Source organism: Anolis carolinensis, unplaced genomic scaffold, assembly GCF_035594765.1.
Source record: "Anolis carolinensis isolate JA03-04 unplaced genomic scaffold, rAnoCar3.1.pri scaffold_14, whole genome shotgun sequence".
NCBI lineage: Eukaryota > Metazoa > Chordata > Lepidosauria > Squamata > Dactyloidae > Anolis > Anolis carolinensis.
The window spans coordinates 12,117,485-12,126,507 of record NW_026943825.1 but is presented as its reverse complement, the minus strand read 5'-3'; the positions used below and the strand labels follow the sequence as shown (position 1 = coordinate 12,126,507).

The following is a 9,023-nucleotide window of genomic DNA, read 5'->3' as shown; positions in this document are numbered from 1 at the left end:
GCAGATTATTATTATTATTATTATTATTATTATTATTATTATTACTACTATTATTATTGAGAGGTGGATAATGCACCAGTGGGAGGTGAAAGGAGAAACCGGGACATTTCATAAGAAATTGGAATGCAAAGGATTATTATTATTATTATTATTATTATTATTATTATTATTATTATTATTAAGAGGTGGATAATGCACCAGTGGGAGGTGAAGGGAGAAACCGGGACATTTCAAAAGAAATGGGAATGCAGAGGATTATTATTATTATTATTATTATTATTATTATTATTGATATTCCTTGCCAAAGAGAGGCATAGATTTCCTTGCTGTTGTGCAAACAAGTTGTTCCTTTTCCTGATGAGCACAACGTGGAGTTTCCTAATGCAATGCGTCACTGGGAGATTTTTGAATTTTGGAACAAAAGGAGCCTTCATCCTCTCCGGAGCAATGTTTCAAAAGGAGAAAGGCCTTGAAAGAGATCCTCCCAATCCAGGCTCCCCATTGTAACTGAACCTAAAATATGGGTCACTGAATCCCAACGGTGTCTTCTTTCTGGCCTCTGGTCCTATTTCCTCCTTTGGGTGCGTCTACATTGTGGAATTAACCCAGTTTGATGCCACTTGCACCAATTGCTTACGGCTAATGCATCCTAAATAGACCATTCCATATCTATCTATACCAGACTGTGTTAGATAACCCAGAACATTGTATAAGCCAATGTTGGATAAGTGAGATTCTACTTTAATATGAAATAATGACTGGGATAGAATAATGCAGAACAATATAATCTCTAAAACCAGGACAGTAAATAAAGAGCAACACTCTGAAAGCAGGGAAATTGGGAATTCCACAAAGGAAACAATCAGGGCCAGCTAACACTTCCCAAGAAAGGATTCTTCCAGAAAGGACGCTGAGAAGGGAGTAAAGCAGTGTGTATTACCAAACTCATTATTATTACTATTACTAATATTATTATTATTGTGTTGCTGTGAACCGTGAAAATGAATACAATCTGGCTCCAAGTATTCAAAAACACTAAAATCAGAATATATAACAATTACTGTGGTATAATAAAACACAACAATACAATCTCTAAAATCAGAACACTAAATAAAGAACACCACTCTGAAAACAGGGGAATTCCACACAGGAATCAATCAGGGCCAGCTAACACCTCCCAACAAAGTATTCCCATCATCAAAGTCTGGAAAATCCTCTGTTTTCTCAGGGCCACAGACAGTAGAAGCACATAAAATATCGCAAACAACACCACTCTGAAAACAAGGGAATTCCAGACAGGAAACAATCAGGGCCAGCTAACACCTCCCAACAAAGTATTCCCATCATCAAAGTCTGGCAAATCCTCTGTTTTCTCAGGGCCACAGACAGTAGAAGCACATAAAATATCACAAACAACACCACTCTGAAAACAGGGGAATTCCACACAGGAAACAATCAGGGCCAGCTAACACCTCCCAACAAAGTATTCCCATCATCAAAGTCTGGAAAATCCTCTGTTTTATCAGGGCCACAGACAGTAGAAGCACATAAAATATCGCAAACAACACCACTCTGAAAACAAGGGAATTCCAGATAGGAAACAATCAGGGCCAGCTAACACCTCCCAACAAAGTATTCCCATCATCAAAGTCTGGAAAATCCTCTGTTTTATCAGGGCCACAGACAGTAGAAGCACATAAAATATCGCAAAGAACACCACTCTGAAAACAGGGGAATTCCAGACAGGAAACAATCAGGGCCAGCTAACACCTCCCAACAAAGTATTCCCATCATCAAAGTCTGGAAAATCCTCTGTTTTCTCAGGGCCACAGACAGTAGAAGCACATAAAATATTGCAAACAACACCACTCTGAAAACAAGGGAATTCCAGATAGGAAACAATCAGGGCCAGCTAACACCTCCCAACAAAAAATTCACTCAGGGAGGAAACAGCCAGGCTTTAAAGCTGCAAGGCCATTACATCCTAATCATTTCCCCTAATTGCAGCATTCATACTTGCCTCCAACAGACAAAAAAAAATCAGAAATATTGTATATTCACAACCTTTAGGAAATAATATCCCCTGATGGCGCAGCGTGTTAAAGCGCTGAGCTGCTCAACTTCTGGACCGAAAGGCTGCAAGTTTGAATTGGGGGAGCGGAGAGAGCCCCCACTGTTAGCCCCAGCTTCTGCCAACCCAGAAGTTCAAAAACATGCATATGGGCCTTGGGTTTTCCTTGGAGCCGGAAAGAACAACAAGTATATTATGTATATATATGTATGTATGTATATAGCACAGTATAAAGAGGGTGGATATTGGATACAACTCCCTGGGTGCATCTACTCTGCAGAATTAATACAGTTTTGTTCCACTTCGAGTGCTATGACTCAGTGGCTGCATAGACTTTTCCCTCCCCTCCCTTTTTGCAGTCCGTTGGTGGTTTCCCACGTTCTATCCCTTTCCCTTTTCAAACTGTGTCCTTCCTTCTTTCCGACTGCCTTGGAAAAGACAGGAAGGCCTGAGGAGGAGACACAGACACACTAAGAAAATCAGCATTTTAAAAACTCTAAAATCAGGACAGTAAATAAAGAACAACGCTCTGAAAATGGTAGAATTCCAGGCAGGAAACAATCAGGGCCAGCTCACACCTCCCAACAAAGGATTCCCCCAGGCAGGAAGCAGACAAGCTTTGAAGCTGCAAAACTATTCAATGCTACTCAAGATGGCCAGTTGCAACATTCACACAGATGAGAGTCCTTTCTTTCTCCCACCCTGGACATTATTCCACAGATATATAAATCCCACTTGTTTAGTTTTCCAACAGACCTCACAACCTCTGAGGATGCCTGCCATAGATGTGGGAGGAACGTCAGGAGAGAATGCTTCTGGAACATGGCCAGACAGCCCGGAAAACTCACAGCAACCCAGCGATTTCAGCCACGAAAGCCTTTGACAACACACTATTTGCCTGCCTGTCTGCCTGCATATCTATCCATCCATCCATCTGTCCGTCCATCTATTTGTCTGTCTGTCTATCTTCATCCATCATTCTGTCTGTCTATCTATCTATCTATCTATCTATCTATCTATCTATCTATCTATCCATCCATCTTTCTGTCTGTCCATCTATTTGTCTGTCTGTCTATCTATCTATCCATCCATCCTTCCGTCCGTCTGTCCGTTCATCCATCCATCCATCCGATAGATCTATCTATCTATCTGTCTGTCTGTCTGTCTGTCTATCTATCTATCTATCTGTCTGTCTGTCTGTCTGTCTGTCTGTCTGTCTGTCTATCTGTCTATCTGTCTATCTGTCTGTCTATCTGTCTATCTCTATCTGTCTATCTATCTATCTATCTATCTATCTATCTATCTATCTATCTATCTATCTATCTATCTATTATCTGTCTATCTGTCTATCTATCTGTCTCTCTCTGTCTGTCTGTCTGTCTGTCTGTCTATCTATCTATCTATCTATCTATCTATCTATCTATCTATCTATCTATCTATCCTTCCATCTATTTGTCTGTCTATCCGTCCGTCCATCCATCCATCCTTCCATCCATCCATCCATCCATCCATCCATCCATCCATCCATCCATCCATCCATCTATCTAATCCATCTCTGTCCATCTATTTGTCTGTCTGTCTGTCTATCCATCCATCCATCTTTCTATCTATCTATCTATCTATCTATCTATCTATCTATCTATCTATCTCGGTATCTATCTATCCATCTGTCCGTCCATCTATTTATCTGTCTGTCTGTCTGTCTACATATCTATGTATCTATATGTCTCCATCTATGTATCTAACTACAGTACCTATTTATCTACTTCTATATGGTATGTATCTATATAGCTACAGTGTCTACAATATCTGTCTATGGACAATATCTATGTATCTACAATATGTATGTATTTATCTAGGTATTTATCTAGGTATCTATCTATCTATCTATCTGCCCATCTGTCTGTCTATCAATCAATCTATCTTTGTCTATCTATCTATCCATCTATCCATCTATCCATCCATCCATCCATCCATCCATCCACCCATCCATCTATCATTTCCCTCTGCCCTCCCTTATTTCTCTCTCTATCATCTATCCTTCAACTCAATCTAATCTATATCATGTCCCTCCCTCCCTTAATCAATCAATCAATCAATCAATCAGTCAGTCATCAATCAATCAATCAATCAATACAATCCAATCTAACTCTAATCTATGCATCCATCTTCTGTCTTTCCATCCTTCCAGCCTTCCTGCCTATCTCTTAATCAATCAGAGCCAGCTCACACCTCCCAACAAAGGATTCCCCCCCCCCAAGCAGGAAGCAGCCAGGCTTTGAAGCTGCAAGGCCATTCAATGCTAACCAAGCTGGCCAGTTGCAACGTGCACACAGATATCATTCTACAAGTATATAAACCCCACTGGCCTAGTTACCAACAGACCTCACAACGTCGCCTGCCATAGATGTGGGCGAAACGTCAGGAGAGAATGCTTCTGGAACATGGCCAGACAGCCCGGAAAACTCATAGCAAACTGGTGATTCTGGCTATGAAAGCCATCGACAACATATTAGTCAGACTATTATTATATTTATATAACATAATATATGATATAACAATAGTATATATAAAATATGTATAATGATATTATACATATAATAATTTATATAATAAAAATGTATATATTAACTAATAATGATATAGGAAGGCTGTGAAAGCCTTCAACAACATATTGGTTAGACTATTATTATATTTATATAACACAATATATGATATAATAATATAATGTATATATTAAGTAATAATGATATAGGAAGGCCGTGAAAGCCTTCGACAACCTATTGGTTAGACTATGATTATATTTATTTGTTCTGTTCGGAAAGAAACAAGGAAACTTTTTTTTGCACAGAAAAGAAGCCGCAAATCGGAATCTGACATTCGCCGAGGCCTACAAAACTTTTCAAAAGTTGCAAAATTGCCAAGGCTGGCTCTGTTTACCTGGATACAGCCGGGAAGTCTGAATGTTGTGTCTTTTCGGAAAAGAAATCTGAATTTTTCACCTCCTGATTTTTTTCTTCTTCTTCTCGGGGCCTAAAATTCTGCCGAAAACTTTCCTTTCGGTTGCAGGCTCCGGCTGGCCCGAGGTGTGGCCCTTCCTTCCTTTCTCCTTTCTCCGGCTCAGAGCAAGAAGGAGGAAATGCTCAGAGACACATCGTGCTCACAGCACGCACTCTGGGCACCGGCAGCATTGCACCGCTCAGCCACACACACCAGGGCCCCACTAAGGCCATCCAGACTGACCTCGTCCCATTGCCATAGACTTTAATGTTGGAAAGGGGAACCCAAAGGCCATCTAGACTTGCCTCATTCTGTGTCCATAGACTCTGAAGTTAGAAAGGAAACCCAAAGGTCATCTAGACTGGTCTTATTCTATTGCCATAGACTCTGAAGTTGGAAAGGGGACCCCAAAGGCCATCTAGACATGCCTCATTCTGTGTCCATAGACTCTGAAGTTAGAAAGGAAACCCAAAGGCCATCTAGACTGGTCTTATTCTATTGCCATAGACTCTGAAGTTAGAAAGGAAACCCAAAGGTCATCTAGACTGGTCTTATTCTATTGCCATAGACTCTGAAGTTGGAAAGGGGACCCCAAAGGCCACCTAGACCTGCCTCATTCCATTGCCATAGATTCTAAAGTTGGAAAGGGGACCCCAAAGGCCACCTAGACGTGGCTTATTGCCATAGACTTTAATGTTGGAAAGGGGGCCCCAAAGGTCATCTAGATGTGTCTCATTCTATTGCCATAGACTTTAATGTTGGAAAGGGGACCCCAAAGGCCATCTAGACTGGTCTTATTCTATTGCCATAGACTTTAATGCTGGAAAGGGGACCCCAAAGGTCATCTAGACGTGTCTCATTCTATTGCCATAGGCTCTGAAGTTGGAAAGGGGAACTGGCAAGGGGACCCCAAAGGTCATCTAGACATCCCTCGTTCTATAAAGTTTGAAAGGGGACCCCAAAGGTCACCTAGACTGGTCTTATTCTATTGCCATAGACTTTAATGCTGGAAAGGGGACCCCAAAGGCCATCTAGACATACCTTGTTCTACAAAGTTTGAAACGGGACCCCGAAGGTCATCTAGACTGGTCTTATTGTATTGCCATAGGCTCTGAAGTTGGAAAGGGGACTTCAAAGGCCATCTAGACGTGTCTCATTCTGTGTCTATAAAGTTGGAAAGGGGACCCCAAAGGTCATCTAGACATGCCTCATAGATTTCAAAGTTGGAAAGGGGAACCTAAAGGTCATCTAGACGTGCCTCATTCTATAAAGTTGGAAAGGGGAACATAAAGGCCATCTAGACGTGGCTTATTCTATTGCCATAGACTTTAATGTTGGAAAGGGGACCCCAAAGGTCATCTAGACCTGTATATAAAGTTGGAAGGAGGCCCAAAAGGTCACCCAGACCTTTGCAGAATACAGTGGGACTATGACTTCCCTCGATACAGATATTATATTCCTATTGATCCCTAGAATCGCATTGGCCTTTTTAGCTGTCGCATCACCCTGTTGGCTCATGTTCATTGGTCAGAATGGGAGTCATGGATGTTGTTGGATTGCAACTCCCAGCACACTTCACCATTTACGATGCTGGCCGGGAGCTGCTGGGGTTCTTAGGAATACACGATAAAAATGGAACTGAGCCGTTTTGTGCCGAGAAAGAGGAAGCGGTCCGAAGGTCACTTCCTGTTATTTAAAAAGTTTATTTGGTTGTTTGAAAAGTTTCGAGTGACGTTTTTGCACTTTTCTTGCAGATCAGAATGGAGCCCCCTGGTGGCCCATGGAGGTACTATTAGGCACCGGATATTATTATTATTATTATTATTATTATTATTATTATTAATAATAATAATAATAATATAATTACTTATTATTATTTTATTGTATGACACAGCAAACAAGATAGATATGCTGGATTTCATATCACAAAATCACAAGTCGAACACTTCCCAAGTGTCTAGGACTGTGTGATGTATTTTTGGATGATGCGTGCAGATCCCAGTCGGGTGGCCTTTTGCAGCTGGGAGATCGTAATTTTGTCAATGCCTATTGTTTCCAAATGCCGGCTGAGATCTTTTGGCACGGCACCCAGTGTGCCCATCACCACCGGGACCACCTGCACTGGTTTCTGCCAGAGTCTTTGAAGTTCAATCTTGAGGTCCTGATAGCGGCTGAGCTTTTCGTGTTGTTTTTCGTCAATGCGACTGTCACCTGGGATGGCAACATCAATGATCCAACCCTTTTTCTTTTCCACAACTGTGATGTCTGGTGTGTTGTGTTCCAGAACTTTGTCAGTCTGGATTCGGAAGTCCCACAGTATCTTTGCGTGCTCATATTCCAATACTTTTGCAGGTTTGTGATCCCACCAGTTCTTTTCTGCTGGGAGGTGGTACTTGAGGCATAAGTTCCAATGAATCATTTGGGCCACAGAGTTGTGCCTCTGTTTGTAGTCTGTCTGTGCGATTTTCTTACAGCAGCTGAGGATATGATCCATGGTTTCGTCGGTTTCCTTGCACAGTCTGCATTTTGGGTCATCAGCTGATTTTTCGATCTTGGCCTGAATGGCCTTTGTCCTGATGTCTTGCTCCTGGGCTGCAAGGATCAGGCCTTCTGTCTCCTTCTTCAGGGTCCCATTCGTGAGCCAGAGCCAGGTCTTCTCCTTATCAGCTTTTCCTTCAATTTTGTCAAGGAACTTTCCATGCAATGTTTTGTTGTGCCAGCTGTCAGCTCTAGTTTGTAGTGCAGCTTTTTTGTATTGGTTTTTTGTCTGCTGTGCTTTGAGGAGTTTCTGATTTTTGACTTCAATCAAAGCAGGTTCTTCACTTTGCTTTCCATATTCTGCCAGGGCATGTTCTTCTTCTTTGACTGCTTGTTTGACTTGTAAGAGTCCTCTGCCCCCTGATCTTCTAGGCAGATATAGCCGGTCAACATCACTGCGAGGGTGCAGTGAATGATGAATGGTCATGAGTTTTCTTGTTTTTCTGTCCAAATTGTCCATTCCATCTGTGTCCAATTTATGATGCCAGCAGTATATATTATTATTATTATTATTGTATGACACAGCAAACAAGATAGATATGCTGGATTTCATATCACAAAATCACAAGTCGAACACTTCCCAAGTGTCTAGGACTGTGTGATGTATTATTATTATTATTATTATTATTATTATTATTATTATTATTATTATTATTATTATTTCTTATCAGCCTGTCCTCATGGCTACATAAGTAAAATGTATAGTTAAATGAGGGACTACATATATATGTGTGTGTGTATATATACACAGTAGAGTCTCACTTATCCAACATAAACGGGCCGGTAGAATGTTGGATAAGCGAATATGTTGGATAATGCGGGATTAAGAAAAAGCCTATTAAACATCAAATTAGGTTATAATTTTACAAATTAAGCACCAAACATCATGTTAGACAACAAATTTGACAGAAAAAGTAGTTCACTACGCAGTAATGCTATGTAGTAATTACTGCATTTACGAATTTAGCACCAAAATATCACAATGCATTGAAAACATTGACTACAAAAATGCGTTGGATAATCCAGAACGTTGGATAAGCGAGTATTGGATAAGTGAGACTCTACTGTATATATAATAGAGCCTACGCATGTTTGTGCATGCAGAACCCGAAAAGTAGTTGGTTGATTAACTTGAAATTTTGACACAACGTTGCATTCTAGTATGTGTATATTTTCACAGTAAAATGAGTTTGAGGAGAGAGCACCAAGGATGATGGGATTTGCAGTACCTTCACCTGAATCGGATGCCACAATCCACTATGCAACCCCCACAAATGACGGACACGGACAATATTTGGCACACAGACACCCCATTTCCCACTTCACGTCCTGGACCCCAAATGATGGGATTTGCAGTGCCTTTAATAACCAATTTTGTACCTGTGAAGTGCCAGAGGTAGAAGATATCACACAT

The 9,023-nt window shown here is 40.9% G+C and overlaps 1 protein-coding gene across 3 annotated transcripts in view; it reads right to left on the bottom strand.

Moving 5' to 3' along the window:
- cdc42se1 (CDC42 small effector 1) overlaps positions 1-5,213 on the bottom strand; it is a 24,833-nt gene extending 19,620 nt beyond the window's left edge. Inside the window, exon 1 of one of the 3 annotated variants that reach the window (XM_062965335.1) lies at positions 5,012-5,213. The gene's annotated coding sequence lies outside the window, so the exon portion shown is untranslated. Of the gene's footprint in view, positions 1-4,456; positions 4,599-5,011 lie in introns of those variants that run through there. The other 2 variants (XM_062965333.1, XM_062965334.1) reach the window with 2 other exon arrangements.
- Positions 5,214-9,023: the final 3,810 nt, after the last annotated feature.